The sequence below is a fragment of the Chelonoidis abingdonii genome, chromosome 17, assembly GCF_003597395.2.
Source record: "Chelonoidis abingdonii isolate Lonesome George chromosome 17, CheloAbing_2.0, whole genome shotgun sequence".
NCBI classification, from domain to species: domain Eukaryota; kingdom Metazoa; phylum Chordata; order Testudines; family Testudinidae; genus Chelonoidis; species Chelonoidis abingdonii.
Window position 1 is genome coordinate 27,423,463 of NC_133785.1, and position 7,888 is coordinate 27,431,350.

Below are 7,888 nucleotides of genomic sequence, written 5' to 3' on the forward strand. Positions count from 1 at the left end.
CTTGCTGGTGGATTCTCTGCAGCTTGAGGTCTTCAAATCACAATTTTGAGGATTTCAATAACTCAGTCATGGGTTAGGGGTTGTTATAAATGTGTATGGGTAGGGTTTTGTGGCCTGCCTTGTGCAGGAGGTCAGACTAGATGATCATATTGGTCCCTTTTGACCTATGAGTCTATGAGTCTATGAGTCTAAGAACTAGCTAAGGATACATGCTGCTTGTGTTCAAAGTAGCATAAAAACATGCCACTCTGCATAATCCCCAAGACTGCCCTGTGGGATCCTCCCTGGCTGGCAAGATGTCTATGGCAGAGAGTGTACCAGACAGCATCTCTGCTAATCTTTGCTGCAGAATTTATCCCTAAGTGCACCCATTAAGAATTCCCAAAGGGTATATATTTTCTGCTTCAAGTAGCAATTTTTTTTTTTTTAGGTGATGTCCCTTTAACAAATGTAGTGAATGATTGTTAGTACCAGAAAATCCCTGAAGGGGTGGAATAGTAGAGGATTTCTTGCTTTTCTTAAGAAAAGAAAAGAGGGTGGGATAGGACTGCAGAGAAAGCAGCAGGAGTCTCCAAAAGAGGAGAGGAACATGAGTGATGAAAAGCAGAACATTCCTGTAAGAATTTAATAGAAAATGATAACCTTTCTACAGATTTTAAACCATACAGTATAACATCATAGTCAATTACATCTGGCTATAGAATTCTATAGGTAGTCTTTAAAAAGTATGGAAGTATCTAGTTCTCTATTATCTTCTATAATGCAGCCACGTAGCCCCTCTATTGATTTTACCCTGATCAGGGAAAGATTCTGTTGTGCTTAAGTATCAGAGGTTATTTAGACTAGAGTTTGACTGCAACCTGAAATATTAACCCAGGTTTACAAGCAGGTAATGAACTTCAGCTAGTGCTGTTTACACAGCCCACACCTCCTCCTCCATTTTATTCCTTTTCTGAAGGCCTCAAAACCTTAACTTTGTTGCCTATGGGCAGCCTCTGGCCTGAACTGCCTCCTTGCTCCAACTTGAGGCTGGTGGGATGAAGCTACTTGAGGTCTTCAGGAAGAGCCAGTCAGTTGCCTCGATAAATTCTTCAGTGAGGGGAGAGGAAAGAAGAGGGAAAAGTAAGTACCACTGAGCCTCAATCCTTAGATAGTCTTCAAGGGATGATGCACAGGGATTACCCTCCACAGCAGCAGAAAGACTCTTGCTCATGCTGCCTGTGACTGCTGCAGTGAGCACAGGCACATATATGGGAAATAGGCAGTTCCAGGAACCATGTAGTCAAGTTTATGTGGCATCCCATCCACTGCCTGGAAGCTAGGAAACATCCACAGATTCCCTAGCTGCTGCACACAAGGGGATGGATTTGAGCGCACTGTCGCAACCGGCTGTGAATTCCATATGATCAAACTGCACAGGATTATCAGAACCTCAATTATAATAATCTTTTTGGGGGTGGAAATTATTTGAGAACAGCTGGTGTCCAGTCTTAATATAATGTATATGTACAAGCAATAAATGATTGCTAACAATTGTCAAGTATATACTGCATTACTTTTTGTCACAGACATGCACAAAGTTAGCCTAATATCATTATCCCCATTTAACAGATGGGAAAACTAAGGCAGAGAGAGGTAAAGTCATTTCCCCAAGGTCACAAAAATTCAGCAGTGACAGAGGCCGGAATAAAGTTCTGGTCTGCCCGCTTTCAGTCCAATAACCTATTCATTCTCAGTCCACGTTACTTTTCACAAAGACATCAATAGAGTTTCAAAATGTCTTTCTCCCACTCTTATTGAAAGCCGGTACATTATTTTGCATATATTTAACCTTGTTAAGACACTCTATTATCACTTGATTAATTGTGGGAAGCCTCAGAAATTTCAATTGATTCCTATATAGGTATTTGAGAACCAATCTGAATTTGCTGTGGGAAGAAAAGGTCATACAAACAAGATATTAAAATATCTATTTGTTTCCAGAATTCCTATTAAATTTTGCTTGGTTAAAACCATATGAACACTGAGAGTTATTGAAATAAGACCAGGAAAGAGATTATATTTAAATACATTTACTTTTCTGCATTAACAAATTTAATATGTTTGGGCTTCTAATCACAAAGCCTGACACTAACAAGTAAACGGTCACTTTATTCCTTTATCATTATCACAATGAATAATATGAACTACATACAAAGATTACAGATACCTTCTCCATTGTAAGTAAACAACAAAGCATACAGGCTACAGAGTTATCAGGAGATAACCACATACTTGGGACATTTACTGGATATGATAAGTGCCACTGCCAGAATATGATTATCTCTTGATAACAAGAGTCCCTGGAGTTTTCACACTGTTGCATAAAAACTCATTACAGAAAAGAAAATGGGTATTTATTGTTTGTGACCATGAAGTTGGCAGTTTAAACTATTGAGCAGCAGTTTTACCTGCAATGCTCACTTCACATAGCCAGCTATCGATGTGACCCAGACAGTCATGCCACTTCAAACTATTCATTATTCCAAGAAGTTTTATAGCTAAACTATGCTATGTTCTTACATGTTCTAATCCTTGGAAGCTCTTGAGTGAAATAATTGACTGTTGGACAAACTGTGTGTCCAGAGAGTGAGAATGCGTGTGCACCTCAAGATTAATTAGATGGGCCTGTGGCAAAAGCACTGGAGTAGGTCTCAGGAGATCTGTTGTCACCAACTTTCTATAAGACTTTATGCTAGCTGCTTAATCTCTCAGTCTCACTTCTTTCTTTGGGATGGAGATATTAATACCCCCCTGCATCATAGGGGTGTTGTGTTGTGCTGATAAACTCATTATGGTTTGCGGGAGTCAGATACTATGATGACTGGGAGAAGAACAAATGCATAGAAAGAAAGACACTACTTAATTGTTTATTTAAGCACCCTCCGTTTCTCACTAAAGTCAAATTTCCCATTATAGGATAATAATCATATGGTCCAGTGCTATTTAACCCTACCAAGAGTATGGCTACACTTGAAATTTCAAAGCGCTGCCGCGGCAGTGCTTTGAAGTGTGAGTGTGGTCGGAGCACGTAAACCACATCCTCTATGGGTGTAGCTTGCAGCATTGGGAGCTGCGCTCCCAGCACTGTGGCACTGATTACACTGAGGCTTTACAGCGCTGCATCTTGCAGCTCTCAGGGGGGTGTTTTTTCACACCCCTGAGCGCGAAAGTTGCAGCGCTGTAAAGTGCCAGTGTTGCCAATACCGCCAAGTCTTATTTTCACCAGAAAAGTGAAACACACCATGTTCTAAGCACAAATATATTCAGGCATGTGTTTATTGCATAATAACTTCTCCTTCTCAAGAACAGAAGGCACTTGGCCTCAGCCTCACTATGCAACAAAGGCATTATTCTCTCTCTCTACATGCATCTCCTGGAATGTAATATCTTTATAAGACCCTCCTCCCCAGTATTCTGAACTGGGGCTCCAATTACAATGTCATGCAAGTAATTTGTCTAAGAAAGACTAACAACAAAATGAAAACTAAAACCAAAAAATCCCTGAATATTAAAGACTTAGGTTTCTTCATTTTCATGCAATGTATCTCCACCAGGCTTCTCATGCAAGGGACTGGGGTAAAACCTGTTTGCAGATTGGTCCTGCTTTGGAAGCTGGGGGTTGGACTATGCCCCTGAGTCCTTTCACACCCTGATATTCTATGATTCTTGAATAGAGACTTCCACAGACATTCTAAGCACGTAGGGTTTTCTTCCCCCATTAGGGGACATAACAGTTTTCAGTACAAAAAGGTTGTTACAAGGAGGAGGGAGAAGAATTGCTCTTCTTAACCTCTGATTTGATAGGACAAGACAGCAATGGCCTTAATTTTGCAGAAGCGGTTGGTTGGTCATTAGAAAACTTCTGTAGAGTGGTTAAGCACTGGAAAAATTAGCCCAGGGAGGTGTGGAACTCAATCTGACGATTTTAAGAGCAGGTTAGACACATACCTGTTCAGGAAAGGTCTAGATAATACTGATGTCCTGCCCAAGTGCAGGGGACTGGACTAGATGACCCTCTGAGTCCCTTCCAGTCCTATGATTCTATGATTAGCTGAGTTGGCGGCACGGTGCTACGTCTTTGCAGGCACACAAGCATTAGTTTATATCAGCAGAACTGACAACCCCAACACAGATCCTTTCTTCAGTACTATAATGAGGGGAGGGGTTGTCTATAAATATTTTATTTACTTAGATATCTGGCCAGGCGACGTTTAAAGCCATTTCAGAGTACGGCAAATCAAGGTAACCGACTCCAGACCCCTGCTTTGAGGGGCCCCGCGCTTCATGAGGAGGTGGGGCAGGGAGGTGAGACAGCGGATGGGGGGTGAGGGGGCAAGAGAAACCCCTTATTCAACCTATACCGACCCCCCAGTGCTCCTGCCTTGCCGTTGGCCACAGCCAAATCAGCATCTTCTCCCTTCCCAGCGCCCACCGTCTCAGCTGCTTGCTGTGTCTGGAGATGCTGGGTGGGGTTAGGGAAAGGAACGAGGGTGCAGGCATTGCTAAGGAGAGGGAAGTGAGACTGGGCAGGGAAGGGGTGGGGTGGGGCCTTTGGGGGAAGGGTGAGTGGGGGCAGGGCCTTGAGGGGAACCAGGGAGCACGTCCGGGCACTTACGTCGCCGGGTCCCGACGCCCTAGGATAGCCCTGAGCCATTTAACTTCTATGATAAGAAGGGGCTGCAGATTACCTGTATTAGTAGTACATTAATATGATGACAATGAACTAAGAATCCACCTCAGAATTATCTTTGTATGGCCGATAGAGCGTTGTTTGTCGGTTGCTTGTTTATTTGCAAAAAATTTCATTATCTTTGAAAACTCATGTAAAGGGGGAGGTCCCGGAGGACTGGAAAAGGCTACTGTAGTTCCCATCTTTAAAAAAAGGAAGAGAGGATCCAGGGAACTAAAGACCAGTCAGCCTCACCTCCAGTTCCTGGAAAAATCATGGAGCGGTTCCTCAGGAATCAATTCTGAAGCACTTAGAGGAGAGAAAGTGATCAGGAACAGTCAGCATGGCATTACCAAGGCAAGTCATGCCCTGACTATACCTAATTGGCCTTCTAGCAGGAGCTAAACTGGTCTCTGGATGAAGGAAGCAGTGTGTGTTGTTATTCCTTGACTTTAGCAAAGCTTTTGATTATGGCCTCCCACAATATTCTTGCCGGCAATAAGAAGTAGGGTGGATGATTTTGGACTAGTTAAAAGAATTTTGGATTAGAGAAGCGGCTAATGTCGGGCTCGCGGGTAGTGATTCAATTGGCAACCATTCTAGTTGGCAGTCGTTAGTGGAGGCCCAAGGGTCGGTCCTGGGGCCCGGTTTTGTTCAATATCTTCATTTTAATGATCTTGGAGGGATGGCGTGACTGCCACTCTCAGTAAGTTGCAGGATGACACTAAACTTGAGGAGTGCGTAGATAAAGCGATGGAGGATGAGGTGATAGGAGTACAGAGAGCCTAGACAAATTGAGGACTGGCCAAAAGAATCCTGATGAGTTCACAAGGTCAATGCAGAGTCCTCACCTAGGACGAAGAATCCCATTCATTGTACAGACTAGGAGCGGAATGGCTAGGAAGCAGTTCTGCAGAAAAGGTCCTAGGGTTACAGTGGATGAAAGCTGATATGTGAGTCCGTGTGCCCTTGTTGCCAAGAAGGCTAACAGCTTTTGGGCTGTAAAGTAGGGGCATTGCCAGCAGAGCGTAGGGCATGTGATCATTCCCCTTATTGACATGGTGGGCTCATCTAGAGTACTGTCCAGTTTTGGTTCCCACACTACAAGAGGATTGGAAAAATTGAAGAGAAGTCCAGAAGAAGGCAACAAAAAGATTAGGGGCTGGAGCATATGACTTATGAGGAGAGGCTGAGGAACTGGGATTGTTTTAGCTGCCAGAAGAGAAAAATGAGGGGGGATTTGATAGCTGGTTTCAACTACCTGAAAGGGCGTTCCAAAGAGGATGGATCTAGACTGTTCTCAGTGGCAGCAGATGACAGAACAAGGAGTAATGGTCTCAAGTTGCAGTGGGAGAGGTTTAAGTTGGATATTAGGAAAAACTTTTTCACTCAGAGAGTGGTGAAGCACTAGAATGGGTTACCTGGGGAGGTGGTGGAATCTCCTTCCTTAGATATTTTTAAGGTCAGGCTTGACAAAGCCCTGGCTGGGATGATTTAGTTGGGAACTGGTCCTGCTTTGAGCAGGGGGTTGGACTACATGACCTCCTGAGGTCCCTTCCAACCCTGATTTTCTATGAATATATTCTGGGTTTTCTTTTCCTTTGCTGCCTGCGAGAGGGAAGGAATTAATTTGCTTCATTCCACCAAAGGTTTAATAGGTGCTTTGTGAAATCTTAAAGCTCCTCGTAGGAGACTCATCCTGGTAGAGAACCTCTCCCCAACTCCCTTTTAGAATCCTGTAAAGAGTACAAGACAAGGAGCTTCATCCCCCATCTGTGGCTCTCCTCTGAACTTATTTGAAATTGAGGGGAGGTGTCTATCAAACCTTCTTTCTGAGTATACCCAAGGACTGTGGTTAGTTTATGGACAATACACTCACCCTACAAGGAGTCAGAGTCTTCCTCATAACTCATTTGGGCCTGGCCATGCAAGGGTGCAAAAGGAAGGAGAGAGAGACAGCATGTAAAGAGCCATTCCTCATCCTGCGCACCCACATACTCTCAGACCTTCTGTTCCCTGAGTGAAAGAAGCTGGGGTCTCTATTACTGGCTGTGGGATCTAAAACCCGCAAATAAGAGCAAGAAGTGGGGCACGATCTCTTACCTCCTCTGTTCCAGTTAGGGTTGCCAACTTCCTAGCTGCACAAAACCGAACACCCTAGCTCTGACCCTTCCCGAGGCCCCAGCCCTGCCCCACCCAACCGGACACCCGATCACCCTAGCTTCAGTCAGTGAAGGTGGCCCCATACAAAGGGGACTGCACAGTTTACCATGCCAAAGAGCAATGGTGCTCTGTGGCTGCCTGAGACACAATGCCTACAGGAACTCCTGGTTCATCTCTGCACCATCCCTAATACAAGTGGTGCCTTCAAGACACAGCTTAGCCCCAAAGCAGGAAACACTAGAGGTGTTGGTGGAGAGAGAATGAAAATTGTTAGGAAAAGGTGCTTCATTTTATTTAGGCCGAGCTGCCAGCTGGCTACTCCATCAACCAGAAAGACAAGCTTTGTGCCTGCAAGGAACAGCTTTTCCCATAAGGAAAGACAGGGAAAAAATGCCAAGCTTTTGGCTTTTCACAAATCCAGTGAAGAAAATGAATTTCTGCTGACTTCACCAATAGTGCAGAACCCTTGGAACAGCTCTAATGGAAGCCTGTCACTCTGCATTTTCTAGTTCTATCATGCCAATTTGTGTCACATCACCACTGATTAATATGTCACTTTAAGAGATGCGATATAATAATATATTGGAAATTCGAAACATAGTATTTCCTGCAGGCTCGTGCCCTGCATCTCACGTAGGAAGTAGCTAACGTGAATATTTGCACAGGTAATAAAGCACACAGACTAAATTACCCACATTGGCCACTATTCTGTACTGGATGATTCAATACTTCTCTTATCTGAATGACGTTTCTGCTATATATGAAGGGTCATTTCAAGGCAAGTCCAAACTTGATCAAAATCAGAGTTCTTTTCAGAGCTGACACATAATACATTATCTAGATTTAGAAATGACATAGAACAGACCAGGCTATTTCAGTGAACTAAGGGCTATTACAATGAATTCTTTGCATCCAGCAACATGATTCTTTGTACTCCTAGGCTACGTCTACACTGCACGATTATTTCGAAGTAGTTTAAACCGATATTACGAAACCGATGTTATAAAATCGGTT